Source organism: Canis lupus, chromosome 17 (genome assembly GCF_003254725.2).
Source record: "Canis lupus dingo isolate Sandy chromosome 17, ASM325472v2, whole genome shotgun sequence".
Classification (NCBI taxonomy): Eukaryota; Metazoa; Chordata; class Mammalia; order Carnivora; family Canidae; genus Canis; species Canis lupus.
Genome location: NC_064259.1, coordinates 7,853,630 through 7,873,744, shown reverse-complemented (window position 1 = coordinate 7,873,744; position 20,115 = coordinate 7,853,630). Strand labels below are relative to the sequence as shown.

General features: G+C 48.6%; 1 long non-coding RNA gene across 1 annotated transcript; it reads right to left on the bottom strand.

The window, feature by feature from the left end:
- Nucleotides 1-1,435: 1,435 nt before the first annotated feature.
- Nucleotides 1,436-19,579, bottom strand: LOC112664829 (uncharacterized). Its single transcript, XR_007403206.1, has 4 exons — nt 15,308-19,579; nt 11,380-11,552; nt 3,357-3,719; nt 1,436-2,676 (listed from the first exon to the last, which is right to left on the bottom strand). It is a non-coding gene; the product is annotated as an uncharacterized LOC112664829 (long non-coding RNA).
- Nucleotides 19,580-20,115: the final 536 nt, after the last annotated feature.

The following is a 20,115-nucleotide window of genomic DNA, read 5'->3' as shown; positions in this document are numbered from 1 at the left end:
CCGCGACTTTGAGCAGCGACGGGCCTTCCTAGAGCCAGGAGGATGTCTCCCGGGCTTCACCCGAGACCTTACTGGATCCTCGCTTGGAGCCTTGCTGCAGAGAGGAGGTTGCCACCGAGCAGGTCGGGGAAGGGACGTGGGGGACAAGACGTGAGGCTGCCCCATAGGGGCCCGGGGCCAATGAGAGCCGCCGGTGCTGGCTGAGCCCCAGCTAGGAGGTCAGGGACATCTTGGAGGAAGGAACAAGGACGGTTTAAGACCTGAACCTCAGGCCCTCACTGTGACCTGCAGCAGAGCCCACCCAACAATCGTCGCCCTCTGATGGCTCCGAGTGGACTCTCCAAACGATTGCATGGACAGAGCGGGGAGGGCGCCGGATAAAGCCGGAGATCCACCATCCGCTGAGCATCTACTGACACCACGTGCTCTACCTACATGACCTCACTTCATTTTCCCAACATCCAGTGCGAGGTAAATGTTATTATGTTCCCACTCGACAGGTGAGCAAACCGCAGCTCCGAGGGATCGAGGGATTGGTCTGGGATCAGGCGGCAGCCCCTGAGCCAGCGGGATCTGAATCTCGTGCCTCCCGTAGCAGAAACGCGCTCGTGTGGGGCAGCGCCCAAGAGACCTGCTGTCAGACGTGAGCATCCCAAGCGGGGCTGAGCGCTTTTCATTAATTATTTCATTGATTCACACATTTCCTTCATTTTACAATTATCTATAGAGCACCTGCTATTGGCTATATGGGCAGGCCAGATAAAGGCCCACAGATGAGTATCGTGAGCCCCTCTGAGGGCTTCTCTGACATCCCCAGGTGGTTAGGGCAGCGGGAGGACCAGAACTGGGGGCACCCGGCTCCCACGGATGAACCTGCCTGCTTTTCCCATGGGATACAGACTCACGGGTTCGCTCCCTGTGTGTGCGTGGTCCTGGCCATGCACATTCGATGGAATATGATGGCATAATTATAGGAATAGATAACACCCCAAGCTTCCCTAACCACCCTGCTCTAATCATACACAGCCCCAGAACACATTGTAACAATGTGTCACCCATCTCCCAAGGTAGAATGCGCTAACTCTTAATTATAAGCCAGGACTAGAGATGAGTAAATAAATATGCATGCCAGTCTCAATGCTATAATTAGAACTACCACTGGCTAAAGAAAAGTAGAGACATTTTAATTCCAGGCCTCGGCTTGAATGTGGAGTTGCTGCTAGGGAACAGTCCATGTGCATTAACACATTAAGTTCTGAGCAAGTGGTAGTGTCATAAGAAGATAGGGTTTTTGGTTTTTGTTTCAGTGTTGTTTTTGTTTTGTAAGCGGGGCTGGGGTGCACTCTATATGCCACTTGATGTTTCAATTCTGTGTTTATTCCCCAAAGCTGATGATGATTAGTATTTTTCAGACATTTCTTACAGTCAATGATAATTTTGTTTTTAAAGATTTTATTTATTCATGAGAGACAGAGAGAGAGAGGCAGAGACACAGGCAGAGGGAGAAGCAGGCTCCATGCAGGGGGCCCGATGTGGGACTAGATCCAGGGATTCCGGGATCACGCTCTGAACCGAAGGCAGACACTCAACTGCTGAGCCACCCAGGCGTACTGATACTTTTGCATAAGATGTCTAACTCGATTTGTATAATGTGTTGGCCCCATTTCTTGGCAATAAGGGGTCAGGTGATGATGGGATGGACATACACAATCTATTCATACATTTAGTATTTTTTCTCAAGCATCCACCTTATGCCAGGCCCTGTTCGAGGCAGTGAAAGACACACTTCCTGGAGCTTATTTTTTAATGAATGAAGGCAGATGGATAAATAATAAACAGGTTTGTAGCTAAGAACCCAATACACACAAAATGTCAGGTGGTGATAAGTGCTAAAAAGAAATATGTCAGGATGAAGGGATAGAGAATGAACCACCCCTTAAATGGGGTCCCTGGGGAAGATTCTGATGAAGGACGTCAGGGCACAGACCCGATGGGCATGTGTTGAAAAGCACCCAAGCAGAGGAAAGAGGAGGTGCAAAGGCCCCGAGGCAGGAATCTGTCTGAAGTGTCCAAAGGTCAGCAAGAAGGCCAAGTGTAAGGAAATAAGATCAGAGAGGAAGACAGGGCCCCGTCGGATAGCCTTAAGGGTCACAGTAAGGACGAGGATATTACCCTGAGGAAGATGGGAGCCATTGCAGGGTTTTGAGCAGAGGAGTGACATGATTCAACATCAGTTTTAAAAAGAATTATTCGGAGGGCACCTGGGTGGCATAGTCGGTTAAGCATCCAACTCTTGGTTTTGGCTCAAGTCGTGACCTCTGGGATCGAGGCTGTGTTGGGCTCCATGCTCTGCGTGGAGTCTGCCTGAGACTCTCTCCTTCTCCCTCTGCCCCGCTTCTCATGCTCTCTCTCGCTCTAATAAATCAACAAATCTTTACAAAAAGAAAATTAAAAGAAAATGAAAGAATGATTCTGGTTTTGTGTGCAGGACAGATTTAAGGGAGCGAGCATGTAAAGAAAGCCCCCCCAGGGGTGGCCACTGTCCGTCCCTCTTGCAGTAAGTGCCTCTCATTGGGGTGGTGTAGCATGGTGGCTCATGAGCAGAATGCTGGGTCCCCATCACGGGTACGTGGTCCTCGACAAGTCGTTGAAAATTTTGTGCCTCATTCTACTCACCTGTAAAATGGGGATAATTACCTTACCTTCCTCGGTGGTTCTCCAAGTGCGGCTCTCAGGCCAGCATTATCAGTGTCCCCTGAGAACTTCCTGAAGATGCAAATTCTCAAGCCCCACCCCCCACCTGCTGATCCAGAAACCCTGGGAGTGAGGCTGCCAGATAAATGAGCAAGGCATCCGGGGAAATTTGCATTTCAAATTGAATTTTCTTTTCTCCCAGCCCCATAGCTGGTAAGGGTGCCATTAGGTCCAGGAAGGGCCACTGTTTGTTCGTGGACTTGCAACCACCTGGAAATCTGGTACAACAGCGGCCTGCCCCGGGGGCTGACATGGGGATTAAGGAAGATCAAGTGTGTGAAAGCTCCTAGCCCAGAGCCTAGCACTTAGTAGGTATTCAACAAATGTTAGGTCTTCACAATCATTCATCTGAACAGCCATTCATTTGACAACTGCTTTTCTCTGCAGTGGCCAGCTCCTATGGTAGGTGCTCATCTGTGTGTGCCGAGTGTGTGCGTGTGCAGACGTGGGCGTGCCTCTCACCCAGAAGCATTGCTTGTGGTAATACTGACGCTGTGTGTTAGAATGAATGGGAAATGAAATCTCCCCCCTTTTTTTCTTAAGCCTAGGAAGTGAAGGGCTTAGGCCAATGCTTCTCAAGTGGTCACGTCTATAGGAATCACCTGTGGATGTTGTTAAACATCAGACTCTGACTCGGCTGGTCCTGGGTGGGCCTTGAGATCCTGCGCTTCTAACAAGATTCCGGGTGACGCTGAGGTCTGGGACTGGAGCCATACTTCGGGATGGAGAGACGTCCGGCTACCAGCATAGCCCAGAGCATGACTGGTGTGTGCTGTTACCACGTGGTGGTTACTCAGGTTTAGGGGTGAGCTCTGGAAGGGCAGGGGCTGTCCGAAGAGTTGTGTGCTCCAAGGGTGGTAGACACGGAGGGATGAACAGCCTCGGAGTCTGGCACTCAGTACGCAGTTAACGATTGCTCACTGCTTCCAATGACTCACGCAGGAGGAGCCAGTGTACCATAAACCCTGTAATAAAAATTTAGTTTTATCCAACAGAAAGATCATGGGATAACTCTGATTTTTAATACATCTGTTCTAGTATAGGATTCCCTTTAAGTAGTCTGCTCTTTTATTTTTTTTAGATTATTTATTTATTTATTTATTCATGAGAGACACACAGAGAGAGACAGGGACACAGGCAGAGGGAGAAGCAGGCTCCCTGTGGGGATCCCAATGCAGGACTCGATCCCAGGACTCCAGGATCACGTTCTGGGCCCAAGGCAGGCACTTAACCACTGAGCCACCCAGGTGCCCCAGTACTCTGCTCTTCTAAACACGTTCCAGGGACACGTGGGGGGGCTTAGTGCTTGAGCATCTGCCTTTGGCTCAGGGAGTGATCCTAGGGTCCTGGGATCGAGTCCCGCAGCATGCTTCTCCCTCTGCCTGTGTCTCTGCCTCTCTCTCTGTATCATTAACAAATAAATAAGTAAAATCTTTAGAACACACACACACACACACACACACACACACACACACTCCAAGCAGGATTTAACTGATTTTTCAGATTTTAGAAATCGACTTCATGCACAGTGTGAGGCCCCTAAAAGGGCCCAGGGTGGTCTCCTGGTGTTGCTTTCCAGGTGTGGCCTTGGCAGCTGTGCCAGCATGGGAGCTGGTGACATGTCTGGGTACCCTGTTCCACTTCCCACCTCCAGGTTCCACCGCACGTTCTCCCTCACTGCCTGGTCTCCCTCTGGTGCCCTTGCCCTTGTCCCTCGCCTGTCCTGATCCTTTCTCCGGGAGACTCAGATGTGGGGGGATAGTGCTCGTCCGCCTGCAGTCCGAAGCCGCTCACACTCCCTGTCTCCCCATCCTCCTCTCCCTGGGCTCTGCTCCCCCCCAGGAGAGCTCTTCGCAGCCGTGCAAGCTGAAAGGGCAACGACAGCCACTTGTGCTGTTCGAGCTGGAATCCACATGCCGTAAGGCTCGCCCATTTCAAGTGTACAAGTCAGTGGTTTTGAGTAAATTCACGAAGCCGGGCACCCATCACCACCGCTGAATTTCAAAGCACTTTTTTCACCCTGTACCTTTTAGCACTCATTCTCCGTCACCCCCCCCACACCCCCCAAATCTCCAGTAATCACTAATCTTCCTGTCTCTGTGCATTGGTCTAGTCTGAACATTTCACATAAGTGGAATCCTAGACTATGCGGCTTGTTGTCTCTGCCTTCTTTCTCTTAGCAGAGCGTTCTCAGGATCCATCCATGTGGTAGCACAAGTCAGCACTTCATTCCTTTTTATGGGTGAGAATTTCCCTTATATGGATATACACCCATGTGCACAGCACCCTTCTTCACGATATAACATGGAAGCAATCCCCGTGTCTGTCCACTGACAGAGGAATGAACAAGATGTGGCCTATGCATACAAAGGGATCTTATTCAGCCTTGAAGTGGAAGGAAGTTCCACCATATACAGCAACATGGATGGATCTGAGGATATTGCGCTAAGTGAAATAAACCAGTTACAAAAAGACAGATACTGGGTGATTCCACTTACAGGAGGTACTTCAAATAGTTGGAATAAAATCATAGACAGAAAATGGGATGATAGGGTGCCAGCGGCTGCCACAGGGCGTTGGGATTTGTTTAATGGGGACTGGGCTTCAGCTTGATGAGACGAAAAGAGCCCAGAGAAGGATGATGATGGTTGCACATCATGAACATATTTAATAGCATTGGGCTGTACACTCCAAAATGGTTAGGATGGCATATTTTGTGTTATGTGTGTTTTGTCACACTGAAAATTTTTTAAAAACTAAGTTGAGGGGGGCACTTGGTGGGATGAGCACTGGGTGTTATGCCAAATGTTGGCAAATTGAACTCCAATAAAAAAAATTTAAAAAAAGAGAAAAAAAAAACTAAGTTGAGGGAAAGACAGCAGAGTTTCCATCAGTCAAGCAGGGAAAGGCATATTCATGTTGAACTTGCTAGAATTTGCAGTACTACTTATTTTATGCTATTTTGGCCAAGTTACAGACAATGGATGTTTCAGGGGAGGTAGATAGGGAAGCATGGTGAAATCTTGTTTTCTGGGTAATTCCTGTTGTGAAAATAAAAATGTGTCTGCAGAGCTTATCTATTTTGCAATCTTTTCCTAAGGGAGAGGCTCACACTCTAGTTATAAGAGGGGAAATGTGCTGTAAAATTCATTACTATTAAACCTTTGAAATTTTATCTCGCTCCCCTCAAAGCCAGCATTTTATTGGCTCTGCGCTGCCCAGTGCTTTTATACTGGGGATCTGTGCCGCACAAAACAGAGCAGCTGTCTCTTTCTTGTGTATCCAGCTCCAAAGAATGCAGTGGTAAATTGGATTCATTTCTTTGGTAATTGTTGAAGCGATGCCTGGGAATGTTGAATTCATTATGGTGCTGCTTTACCCTTCTACAGATCTGAAAAACCATTACCGAAAAAAACACAAGCTTGTAATTTCCTTAATTACTCATCTGAGAGGTTCTTCTGTGCCGGGACAATTTTAAAAACTACTGCTCGGGTAATGGTGAGAGATGTGTCAGCTGCACTTACTAAGGTAAATTATAATGATGCAGACATGAGTGGGAGAGGAGACAAAGTGGAAGTAAAATGAATATGGTGGAACCATCCGTCGAATAGCTAACATATGCTCCATTTGGGGGCTCCATTGTGTACTAAAATATATTTTTAAGATTGTAGAATTCATAAGTTTGTATAGGGCAGTGGAAAAAAAAAAAAAAAGAAACCAGAGAGGAACCTTTGGGATTTGTCAACAGCAAAATGCCTTTCCATTCATTGTACCTCTCAAAGAGTTGCACAGGTAAAGACAATCCAGTTTGATATTTGCACCTTTTTCATAAACACTGACCACTCATTCTTAAACAGAGTTCTGGATTTTAAGCAGGCTAACTGAAATTGTGTTAACATTTTTTAAAAAAGATTTTATGTATCTATTTCAGAGAGAGAGAGGGGGCGCAAGCCTGAGCAGGGGGAGGGGCGGAGCAGGGAGCCTGGATGATGGCAGGGCTCTATCCTAGGACCCCGAGATTGTGACCTGAGCTTAAGGCAGATGCTTAACTGACTGTGCCGCACAGGTGCCTCTGATGTTAATTAACATTTTTTGCAATTTCATTAGTAAGAAAAGGGTCATGTGGAAATGAATTTGCAGTGGATAAGTGTAGACAATGCTCTTTGTCTAGGCAGACCAGGACAGATCTCAGATATCTTGGGGGAATTTTTAAGGATTAAGAGGGGATCCGACATAGACATTAATCACTTAGGAAAAATGATCCAAAGCCCAGGGGGCATTAGTGCTGTAGACTGAATGTTTGCATTGCCTCTCACCCCTGGATTCATATATTGAAACCCTAAGCCTCAGTGTGGTGGAATCAGAAGGTGGGATCTTTGGGAGGTGATTAGGTCATAAGGGGAGTGGGGAGCCTTTATCAATGGGATTAATGGGATTAATGTTCTTGCAACGGAGGCCCCAGAGAGTTCCCTTGCTCCTTCTACCATCCTCCCAGAAGGAAAAGATTGTCTATGAACCAGAAAGTGGGCCTTGATCTTAGACTTCCCAGCATCCAGAACTAAGAAATACCTTTCTGTTGTTAGAAGCCCCCTAGGCTACAGTATTTGAGCGATGACACCCGAAATGCCCTAAGACAATCAGTACAAAAGGGTCAACATAAGGTAGGAGAAACCCAAGGAAAGCAAATCCAAGTTACAACTCAGAGAATTGCAGAGTAGCTTAAATAAAATAAAAGTTGCAAACTCCATAGAATGAGAAAGTCCAGGATTAGACAATGTTTTTAGCTTTCCCTCAAAGACATCTCGCCATCACTTTGGTCTAGTTCAAAGGTTTTCTCGTGTAAGAGTCCTATCTGTCAAATCTAGAAGATGTGCTCCAATCTCTCTCTTAGTCTGAAAGCCAGGATAATTTTGGTCACTTCCCAGGTTGATTTGGATTTTATATTTCTGTAGCTCTCTGCTTCCAGCTTCCAAGGAAACAGGTCTGCTGTCAATTCCTCTTTTGCACTCCAGTGTGTGAGTTTTACACGCAGAGGCTATAAATCATTCACGAGGGACAGTTATTCCTTGCTCCTTGAGGGGGAAGACGTTTTTGAATTAAAGATGGATTTCTGCTTGGCTTGGTGTCCTCTCCTGGGTGCTTTTCTGGGTAACAGATCGATCATTTCAATTTCTAGCATTTTCAAGTAATTACCCAGGCCACTGATTTTCAAATTCTTGCTCGCTATGATTCTGAATCATAGCTTTAGTTTTGCAAGAACTTCCAACCTTATGTCCTCGCAGCAGCTAACACAAGTTACAAGTCACATATATCTTGAAAATGGCTTCAATTCAGACCTCGTTTCCCTCGTGGTGATTAGAGGTTTCTTCCCACAGTCCCCAAATGCAGGGATCGGCGGCAGTGAGGACTGAATAATCTTGCCAGAGCCCTCAGGTTGAAATCAGCCTCTGACCCCACTGCCCAGACCCTCTGTTTCTTCCCTTCCACTGCCAGATAAACTTATATTCTTCCCTGAGGGTTTCAGTTCAACAAAAATTAGGGAGCACCTGTCATATGACAGGTTGGGTCCCAGGTGTTTAGGTGGTGACCGAGAGAAGCATGCTTCTTGCTCTCCAGAAACTTCTATTTTGTGTATATATATATAAATCACACAAGAAGATATACTTCAGTATTACTTGGTGTTTGAAAAATAGACAGAAGTTCCCTTTAGAGCCCAGAGACGTGTGCTGGGGGCTCGGTGGAGCTGCAGGAGTGGGGAAGAGGCCCGGCAGGTGATTCTGAGGAGATAGGTCAGATGGCCTGGGGGCCCCAGTGGGATTGCACAGGATGGAAGGATAGGAACATAGAGGAAATAGAAATGATAGAATTTTTATAGCCTTTTGCTAAGAGATTCCATAATTTACCTTCAGCGAACATGCTGGCTAGCGGGTGTTTTTCTGGGGGGGGATTGTATGGGTGTGGAGGAAACCGTGGATGGATATATGCTAAATTCTCAACTTGGGTCTGCAGGTGTATTAGTCTCGGTTCTCAGGTCTGTTTTAGGCTGGGTTTTCTAGAGCAACGGAACTCACAGATGCAGTTGTGGGGGGAAGGGGAAAGCCAAAAGTGGAAAAAAAAAAAAAAAGGAGGGAAGAAGGAAGGAAGGAAGAAAAAAAAAAAGACCAACAAAACAGCAGTATGAGTAGTTGGTATGACTGACATGTTAAGCATTTCTGTAAAAATTACATGTGTGTATATAAAAGAGAAAGTTAAGAAAAGAAAAATAATGAGCAGTGACAAATGTATGATGATGTGTGCAGCACTGTGGTACCATACAGACAACTTCTCTGGCATAAAAACCCCCTCTGCTCCACCAATTCATTGCTTCCTCCCTCTCTCCTGGCCCCTGGTAACATCTGATCTTCTTGCTATCTCCATAGTTGGCCTTTTCCAGAATGTTACACAGTTGGAATCATACAGCATGTAACCAGATTGTCTTCTTTCACTTAGGGTTTTAAGGTTTCTTCATGATAGCTCATTTCTTTTTAGTGGTGATAAATAGTCCACTGTCTAGATGTACCACATTTTATCCATTCACCTACTGAAGGATATTTTAGTTGCTTCTATCTTTCGGCGATTATGAATAAAGCTGCCATAAACATTATTGTGTAGAGTTTTGTATGAATGTAAGTTTTTAATCATTTGGGTAAATACTAAGGAGTAAAATTGCTGGACTGTAAAAAAAGAAAAAAAAAGAAAAAAAAATTTAAAAGGATGTTGGGATCATTCATCTTATCTGACATTGCTTAGACAATGGACGGTGGCCTGATAGACTGGAGCTGGGGAACTGGGTGTGTGGGATGCGTCCTGGGCCTCTGCTGGGAGGAGTTCAGGAGTGCGGTGGTCGTCTGTCAGCATCTGCTCACCCAGGCCTGGCTTGCTTTCACAGATTCCATTCCTACTACGGGCTGCATGTTTGTGCCCTACCCACCCCCCTCACTTGTTCACCGCCGGACCCCCAGGGTGATGGTATTTGGAGGTGAGGCCTTCCGGAGGTGGTTAGGTTTTGGTGAGATCGTGAGGGTGAGGCCTCACAAAGGGATTGATTAGTGCCTTGATAAGACGAAGAGACCAGAGTGTGCTCCCTCTCAGTCATGTGAGGATGTAGCGAGAAGGCAGTTGTCTACAAGCCAGGAAGAGATCTCGCCAGAGCCTGACCACACTGGCATCCTGATCTTGGACTTCTAGCCTCTGTAATCGGCAAATACACGGTGGTTGTTTACGCCACCCAGTCTGTGGTATTTTGTTACAGCAGAGCAAGCTAAGACAGTTCCCATTACAGTGGAGCTATAGCATGCAAATTACTTCCGGGACAAGTAGCACAGGGACTTAAATTCATACTAACGTGTAAATGACTGCTACTAGATCTGTGAACTGATCTAGTAGTGGGTGGAGGTGTGGAGGGAACCCTGAGTCAGAAAGGCTTAGAAGAAAGTCTGTCACTCTGGATTGGGTTAGAAGGAGAAGTTATAGAGAAGTTCTGCTGGTCGGGCTGGCTCTGCTAAGGAAAATAAAGTACAGATCTGGGTTCAAGTCCCAGCTGTCACTTATTGGCTGTATTGCCTTAGGCAGGTGACAACCTCTCTGGAAGTAAAGGCACCTACCTCACGTGGCTGTCTCAGAGGGAAATGGGATTGCATGTATGTACAGTGCAGTGTTTGTCAGTGTTAGGTAGGTGGTTATTTTTTTAAATTTTTTTTCTTAAGATTTTATTTATTTATTCATGAGAGACACAGAGAGAGGCAGAGACATAGGCAAAGGGAGAAGCAGGCTCCCTGCAGGGAGCCCGATGCAGGATTCAATCCCAGGACCCCGGGACCACACCCTGAGCCAAAGGCAGACGCTCAACCGCTGAGCCACCCCGGTGCCCCTAGGCAGGTGTTTTTTCCTGTTTTTCCCAAATGGGATGCTCAGAGTTGGCCTCAGGCACCCTTTCCCCCTTATAAATGTGCCCACAGTCCGAGCAGGTGTTCACTGTCACAACTTACCATTTGTTGGTCTCGCTGTCCTCAGCCTACAAGAACCTGGCAGGGCTGCTCCTGCCTCAGTCACCCCAAACTGCTGTGAGAGATGAGTAGAGCTGAGTATTGGAGCGTGTGTGTGTATGTGTGTGCGTGTGTGCACATGAAAGACAGAGTCCTAGTCCAGGCCTTGTCCCTGAGGAGCCTGGAGACCCTGTGGGATCAGCCCACCTCGTCCCAGTGATCTGGGCCCCAGCAGTACCCCTGGGCTGGTCGGTGCTCTGGTCAGCGAGGCTCCCAGCTGTCCAGGCCAGGCCCCGGGCCCTCCCTTATGATCTGTTCCCTGGCCGGAGTGACTGTCCATCTGCCACCACTGCCCCCCGGATCCTTCCCAGCCCGGCCTCCTCGGCCCCAGGCCATCATGCTCCCTCCTTCGAGAATCCCCCTCTCCTCTCCCCTCTGCACAGGAGATGCTCTTCGCATTACAAAGTCCTGTACCAGGTGAGGCAGGGAAGCCGGGCTGCTTCCTCAGTGGGTGGTCTTCCAGGGACCCAAGAAAGGTGGCCTTTTGTCTTTGTAATAAAGGACTGGCCATTTGGTGTCAAAACTGCCCCAAATCCTGTACCTGTGGTTGGAGATGACGATGGCAGCTGACATGACCCAAACCTGTGGTTTCTTCTGGTTTTGGAGAAGAAGTGCGGAGGCTCCCTGACGCTGCCATTCCCTCTGCACCGGCTCGCAGGCTGCCGGGCTATGCTTGCACACATCGGTTTATTTGCTGTTTTCAGTATTTATTGCCTAATGAAATGACAAATTGCATCGGATGCAGCTGTCTCGTCAATGAGGAAGCAAAGTAATTAAGTGTTAAAATTATATTGCTTCAATCCCCAAGCTGTGCTTGCTTCGTTGAATGGCTAAATTGAATGGCTATAAAAGATCCCAGTGCAGGCTTGGTAAATGGCCTGTCACATCCTGTAGGAAGGGAACTCCATGGTCAATAAGACCTTCTGGACTTCTCGTGTCAAAATGACAAATGGATCATGCTTTCCTCCTGAATAATGATCATTTGTCACCTGCTGGTGGCAGAGGAACAGGCCGGGGCTGCTCATTTACCTAATCTGCTGAGGATGACTCTGTTGGGGGAGCTGTAAGTTCCCAGGCCTGGCCTCCCCACTCCGGCCCCCGCAGCCTCTCTCCATTTCTGATCCTGAGACCAAGGGCCCATTCCCAGAACATGAGATTTTGTTTTGTTTTGTTTTTGTTTTTGATTTGTGGAAAAAATATATAACATGATACTGATCAATTTAACCATTTATAAGTGGTGACCTTAGGGGCATTCAAAACATTCCCGTTGCTGTGTGACCATCGTCCATCAACTATGCCCCAAACTTTATCATCTCAAACTCTGTCCCCATCACACCACGGTTCTCCCTTCCTCCTCCCCCAGCCCCTGGGAATCCCTATTCTGTCTCCCGCCTCTGAATGTGTCGGCTCCAAGCACGTCAGTGAAGGAGAATCCTGCAGTATTTGTCTTTGTGTCTGGCTCATTTCACTGGCCATGTGTCCAAGGTCCATCCATGCTGCAGCATCCATCAAAATTCCAGTCCTTTTGACAGCTGTGTGATATTCCACTAGGCGGGTTTGGGAGAGGATCCGTCTCAGGACCCCTGGCTGGCTCCCTCTCAGGCCTGGGCCCTGCCCGCCCCGGGTGCAGCCATCGTCGCTGCGGGTCGTGAGGCCAGGCCTCTCTGCTACCTTCCCCCCGGGGGCACGGTGGACTGCCCCTCCCTCCCTCCTCTTTGGCTCTGGGTCTACGAGCCACGGATGCACTGAGGGGATTGTGGGGGAAATACGGAAGATGCCAGGAGGGAGTTATTTCTTGGATTTTGTGAAATGCTAAGATGCTAACAAACACTGAGCAGGAAATCTGTTTGCGTTTAGACAACCAGCCCTTCAGAGCGACCCTCTGTGGCTGTTGCCATGGGGATAGTGGAGAGGTGATGGTCAGTCCATCTCGGGGTCTGCAGGGCAGGGGACTGTTGGCTTCCCTGGTTAGTCGGTGCTGGGTTAGTTAGGAGATGTAGGGTCGCTCCACGGGGCACACCTTCGCTCTGTGTATCTCTCCACCCAGAACACCTGGGGAGCCTCACCTTGCATGAGAATGTGAGCTGAGTCCTGGCACCCCTGTGGCTATTATGTGACCATGAAGTCACTGCACATTCATCTCAGAAGGAGCTAACACTCCTTCTTACTACAGGTGGGGAAACTGAGGCCCCGGGAAGCAACAGCAGGTGCCAAGGCCCCTCAGCTGGGACCCGATCATGGTTCCCTTGGCTCTTCTGATGTCCCCTCCACATGGCACAGCAGGTGCACCTTCCAAACTGACAAGCGGGCAGCGGGCCTGGGGGAGCCCGTGCGGTCAGCCGAGGGTCAGGGTGATCAGTGGGGGGAGCGGTCGGTCCCAGATGCGACCAGACTGGCGCTCGTTTCCACCTGACACTGAGCATCGTCCCTATTTGGGTCAGGAAGACCCTTTTTACTCCTGAAATATTTAACTGTCCGAAGATGGTGTTGGCTGATGTCATGTTCTCAGAGAATCCCTCATGTGTTATTGCTTTTAAAGGAGAAAAATAACCAAGCCCAATAAAACGTTGTTGGACCTCATTACTAGACGCTGAGGAGGTCACGTTAGACATGAGAACACAGAACGAAAGGGGGCCAATGGACTCCCCTCCTGAGCGGAGCAGTCAGGGAACGGCCAGGCCGGTCGGGGTTGGGATGGGGCTCACCGCTTGTGCACCTGCCTACTCATGAGGCTTAGCCACACAAAGGTTTATTCGTTCACACAAAACTTCCCAGGTAGTTGGTGTAGACTGTAGTCTCTGTGCCCCCCAAATTCATATGTTTAAACTCGATCCCCAATACGATGGTGTTAGGGGGTGGGGCCTTTACCAGGTGCCGAAGTCATGAGGCGGAGCCCCCATGATGGAATCGGTGCCCTTGTAAGAGAGACCCAGGGAGCTCCGTTGCCCCTTCTGCCAGGGGAGGACATGGGGAAGACAGCGGCTCTGAACCAGAGCTGGACACCAAATCTGTGGGCACCTTGGACTCAGACTTCCCAGTCTTCAGAACCGTGAAAGACAAATTTCTGTTGTTTGTAAGCCACTTAGTCTGTGGTCGTCTGTTCTAGCAGCTCAAACAGGCTAGGCATTGGGTGACCCAGAGCCGGTGTGGTGGCTGCGTGAAGTCAGCAGGGACCCGGCTTCCTCTGTCTTCCGTCTGGCTGTGCTTCACTTCTGATCTCAAGGCAACCTCATAGCCTAAAATAGCTGCTGCAGCTCCAGCCATTACATTCCCAGTTAAAGCAGCAGAAAGGAGAGAGAGAGGAAGAAGAGCTCTCTCGATTGTTTGGGAAGCACTCTGGTCTTCTGTGCCCCCTAGACGGTGAAGGGGCATCTAGGGGTGGGAAGAAGGGGCACCCCCACAGGCATTTCTGGGCGAGGTGGCTCCCACAGGCCACAGGCAGGGTTGCTGGGTGTCAGGACTATGCCCTGAGCAGCCTCGCTCAGGGTGGGGTGTGGTGCACCAGGCCACGAAGGGTGGCTTGCAGGGGGACCCATGGCCTGGTTTTTGCCTTCGGGCAGCTGAGCCCCGATGTGAGCTCCAGGTCCTCCTATCTGCCCCGGCCTCCCTGCTCCCGTTCTCTGTCTTCCAATTTGGCCCCTGCCTTGCCCGTCCCTTTCTGTTCCTCCGCAGCTCCTCGCTGGCCTCCCCCGATGCCATCTGTCACCACCCCCCAGGTGTCACCGCTCTCAGGTCCTCCCAGCTCCCCGCTCACTCCAGCGCAGGCCCCGGGGAAAGGGAGCCTGAGAGGGACCCAGGGTGGATCAGGTGAGAAGTCGAAGGCCCCGGGGTTGTGGGGGTGACCCGACAGGCCATCACCCCCTCTTCCCTTAGATGTGATGCCCTGAGATCTTTCCATGGCTCTCTGTTGCCACCTTCCAAACTACCCTTCCGGGGGCACAATCACGCATTATCTGAACCACCTGCAGTTTTACACTGGGCCCCGGGGACAGCGGCCAGGGAAACAGCTGGCTCTTTATTCGAGGACACAGCTGCCAGCCCCTGCACAACGGCCGAGGGCTGCTTCTTGGAATAAAGCCAGCAGTGGCACATGTGTCCCCGGGCGGGAAGGGCACTCGGGGGACGTGATTACACGGGCGTGAGCAGTGCACTGGGGTCTGAATTCGCCCTTCCTGAGCCGGGTTGGGGGCCGTGGCCCGGCCCGAGGCCAGCTGGAGGCTTGCGCTCTGCAGCCGAAAATAGCGGGAGCTTGGGCCTGAGTTTTCCTTTTCCAGATACGGGCCCGGCCAATTCCCACACATCAACTTTCAGGGATTTCAAATCCTCAAGTGCTTCTTCCTGAAGGACATAAAAGCTTGAAAACATCTCCTCACAGGGCCCATCATCCAACCGGAGTTCTTCTGGGTCTCCTTAACTCTCCCCCTTCCCCTCTTTTTTTTTAAAAGTAAAATGACATTTATTTTGCTTACAGTGAGACCCTGGAGCTCCCCGGATCTGTCCAGTGTGGGGTGCTGGAACAGCGCTGGTGCCGCGTGCTGGGAGATGCTGCGCCTCTCGTGGGGACGGTTTGGGTTGGTTCCTGTTGACCTGGATGGTCGGCCTCCGAGATACCCTCAAGTGGATAGAGCCGGTGGCAAACACGATAACACGGTATTACTCGGTTTTTAAAGAACAACCTGCAGACTCAGAACCTACAAATGCGTGTGAGCTTGCAAGGACGCAGGGCAGGAAGCTCAAGTGCAGTGGAATCACATCCTCACTCCATCCGCGGAAGCCAGGGGGAGGCGGTGGGAGTTAAGGAGACGTCATTCCCTGTTCTTTCTATGTTGTTTAATATGCTGCAGTAATGAAATACCAGTTTTATGTTAACTAATTAAATGGATTGCTTTAAAATTTCAAAGGAAGGGTCCTTGCAACCCTGCAATTTCAGTGGTCAGCGCGATCTTCCGCACATCCAACCATGAATCCCTCTAGAGTGGGGGCTGCTGGCTGCTTTTGTATGTTTTATGTCTCGGCCCTGGAGTCAACTATTTCTCCAAGGAATGTGGGTCTCTTTCCATGGAGAATGAAATTTAAAAGCCAAAATGCAGGTGCTGAGTGTGCTCATTGCTTTGAGGGTGTTGCTGATCACAGACTCCTTCAGTGGGTAGGACTAGGGAATGTCTGTCAGTCTATTATCTATCATCTATCTATTTATCAGTCATCTGTCTGTCCCTCCAACTATTTATCTATCAGTCATCTACGTATCTATCTAACTATCCATCTCTCATCTCCACCTATCATCTATCAATCATCCATCTATCCATCCAACAGTCTACCTATCATCTATATCATCTATCAGTTATTTATCCATCCAACTATTTATCTATCCAACTATTTATCTGTCATCTATCAATCATCTATGTATCTACCCAACTATCCATCTATCAAATCTACCTATCATCTATCAATCATCTGTCTATCCATCCAACTATCTACCTATCATCTATATCATTTATCTATCTATCATCATCATCATCATCATCATCATCATCATCATCTCTAGCTATCTATCACCTATCTATCTTCAAACCTTAAGTTCATACAGATACTTTCTAATCCAATTCAACCCCTTAGGGCTGGCTCAAGATTTCCCTCTTTCCAAATCTGTAAACTGACTTCAATGACCATGAGAAACCTGCCTCCCATTATCCTTGTATGTTTACTTACTAGACCAACGTCTCTCCGTGTGACCAATCTCTCCTCACTGGCACTACCTCCTCCCGTATGTAGATGCTTCTCTCTTGGACCCTGTGCTGGGCCAGGTTTCCTCACCCTGCTGGACACCCTGCCTAGGCTGTCCCCCACATGGATGTCCTTGTCACCTTGCTTGGGCTCCAGCCCATTGAGCTGGGCTGCCTCTTGCCCCTTCTTCCATGTGGATGCCCCCTGTCCTCAGTTGGGTTCTGATACCTCCTGCCACCCCCATTATGTGGGCATCCTCTATTCTGCTCTATATTGGGTTACCTCTTTGCCTGAATGCCTTCTTCACCTTCTCAGGCTCTGACACCCAAGCAGCCTGCTCCCCCCAAACTTCAAATACTTCTTTTTCTCTGTGATTGGACTCTGACATCTTACCCTGGCCAGCAGCTCCTTCTGGCACTTAGAGGGACACCTGCCTTGCAGCACCACCTATGGCTTTTTGGACTGAAATGTTCAGGACAGGGAGAGGGGAGGAGCAGGAGCTGTAGACACTTCTTTACCTAAAGCGTTCTCAGCTATTTCCTATTTCCATCCTATCCCTCTTGAGTGGGGGCATCCGTCCAGACATCTGTGATGGCTCCTGCCATGGTTCCTGGTGTTGCCAAACCCATCCACCTGTAGCTGCTTAGCACTGCTTTCATCATTCCGAATAACTCGAGGAATCTACATAGTAGTCCTTGTCGAAAGGGAGAAAACAGAATGAAGACAATAACCACTGACAAAATGGAGACAACACTATCATTATTTACTGATGGATGGAGACACACAAAATCCTCAAGAGAATCAGCTAAAAAAACTACCACGCTAGGTAAGGGAATTCATTAGGATGTCCATATAAAGAAAAACCACACAAATTCCTAGATTTCTTATAAACCAACAGAAACCATTAGAAGGTAAAACTGGAAAAAACTCCTCTGGCAATTGCCCTCATGGTCGGACTTCCAGAAAGGCTGGTTGTCCAGAATGTCGGAGGTGGAGCCAGGGTAGGGACCTGCTTTGTAGGACCAGGGCACCCCAATGCTTGACACTCAATTTCATGACTTATTTTCTTTTTCCATCTGGGAAGCAAAATGGAGTGCTGTGTGCTGTCATTAAGTGACAGATTGGTGTGCCCCTTTCTAAAAGATAAATTATACATTTTCAGAGCTAGAACATGTGCTATTCACAATGTCCCTCTGAGAAATCACTCTGCCCAGGATATCTGAGTGTTTTTTAATGTTATTATTAAAGTAGAGAGAGAAAATGACCCATGGAACCTGCCTCAAATGAGAACATTCTGCTTAGGGAGCTGCGTCCAGATGGTGCTCCAGGACAGGCTCTGGGGGTGTGAAGGCAACTCATGAAGAGGCCAGACATTTAAAAAGGAAAAGTGGTGCTAGTGCAGGGGTTTGAAGCCATGCGGGCACTGTCTGAATGTTGCTTGGTGTCACCTTGGGTGGAAGGACAGGCACTGGCAATGTCACCAGTCTGAGATGAACAGCTGTGCAGAGAGCCTCAGAGATGATCGACCAGGTGTTACGTCGACTCATGCTTTCACTTGTCTCTGCCTTGCTTATTAATGAGGAGCAAAGCAGGTGAGACCCCGAGGACCATCACTGCTTTGGGAAAGATTCTGTGGGGTGTGTTGGCTATATTGTCTTAGTGTCACTCTTGGGGTTTGAGGAGACACCTGGATGGCCCTGGATTGTGTGTTGGCTTGGGTGACCAGCTGGACAGTGATATTCTCAGATAGGAGTCTAGGAGAAGCGCCTGTTGAGGGCAGATGGTGAGTAGGGTCATGGTCAGTTGGGGCACTTGAGGGGTATTCAGGTAGAGACCCGCTGGCTGCCAAAGTATCAGTTCCAATTATAGATCCAGGGCCTGGGGAAATGGCTGCAGGGAGGGCGCACGGACCTGGGAGGGGAGTGGCCTCTGTGAGCTGGACTCCCAAGTAGGACCCTGTGTGTTACTCAGCTCTCACAGGCCCCCACTCTAACAGGGGGCTGTGCTGGGGCTTTTGGGTTCATTGTCAACTCAGGCCCCATGTCCACTCATCCTCAAAATGTGTGGCTACTCTCTTCCCGGTATACAGTCATCTGAGTGAATGACTGCGTGTCCTTCTGGGGAAGGATTCAGGGGACAGTCAAGGTAAATACTTGTTGTGATGTCATAGGGTTCTTCCCCTAGGGGACTGGCCACTTATTTAGTCAGTAGGTTTTGGATCTGGAAATTGGTTCAGGTCTGGGAACAGAGCAAGGGATCATGACTTTTAAAATTAGAGTGGCCGCCCTCAGCCCCTGACTCATTCTTGTGTTTTATTAGATATAAAGGTTCAACAGGGCCCTGTTAGCTGCCTGTCAATCTTGTCCCCGTGGGCACCAAGCTCTGTCAACCACCCCCATGCCCCCATGTTGGCATACCAAGCTCTGTTAACCAACCCCACGACCCCCGTGTTGGAACACCAAGCTCTGTTAACCATCCATCCCCATGACCCCATGTTGGGACACCAAGCTCTGTTAACCATCCCCACGACCCCATGTTGGGACTTCGTTAGAGCCCTGTCTTTCTAGAACCAGAACAATTTTGATTCTGCTTTCTCTCTCCATTTCAGTTACATGCCTGCAGCCAGAATTTGCTCTTTCTCCTGTTGATGTCACAGCTGATGCAAGCTGGTGGCTCCAGGCCAGCCCCCTGGTTAATATGTGTCCTTCTGTCTTCTGAAACAGGCAGCCCAGATGTCCCTTGTCCTGCTTCTGTCCCCATGAGGTGGTGAGGCTGGTGTCCTTGGAAGGCTTTCCGAAAAGCACGTCCCTCCCCAGCAGTACATTCAGCACTCTTCGAGGAAATATCCTCCTCTCTTGGGGTCTTGGTGATCACAGTCTCCCCAGGGGAGTGTTGCAGCAGGGACCAGGGCTTCAGATAGAAGACATGATATCATATCATTTATCCATGTTTCTCAGCACCTAGGCTACAGATGCACACCGAATATGGAAGGACCTCAAATGCATGATGCTAAGTGAAAGAAGCTAGTCTTCCAAGGGGGCGTGCTGCATAATACTGTTTATATGACATTCTGGAAAAGGCAAAACCATGAGGGGGATATCAGATAGTCATTGTGAGGGGTTGGGGATGGTGGAGTGCTTGACCACAGAAGAGTCACTGAGGGAGTTCTTTCGGGTAATGGAGCTGTTGTCCCCTATGTGGGTTGTGGTGGTAGTTAAATGACTCTGTGCTTTCAAACCTCATACTATTATATTAAAAAAAAACCCCAAGCAAACCAACAAAACTCACACAGCTATCTACTACACTAAAAGATGTGAATTTTGCAGCATTTAAATTAAAAATAAAATTTTAAATGTGAAAGAATACATCACATATACATAAAAGACTCTATACTGAAAAAAAAGAAAATTCACATTTTCAAGTGCACAATGAACATTTACAAAAAGATTTTAGAACAAAAAGAATGCTTTATTAAAATTTAAAAAGGAAAAAGAATACAAGCAGCATTTTTATCACAATGCAATAAAAAGAAATATAGTTAATATAGCTAGTT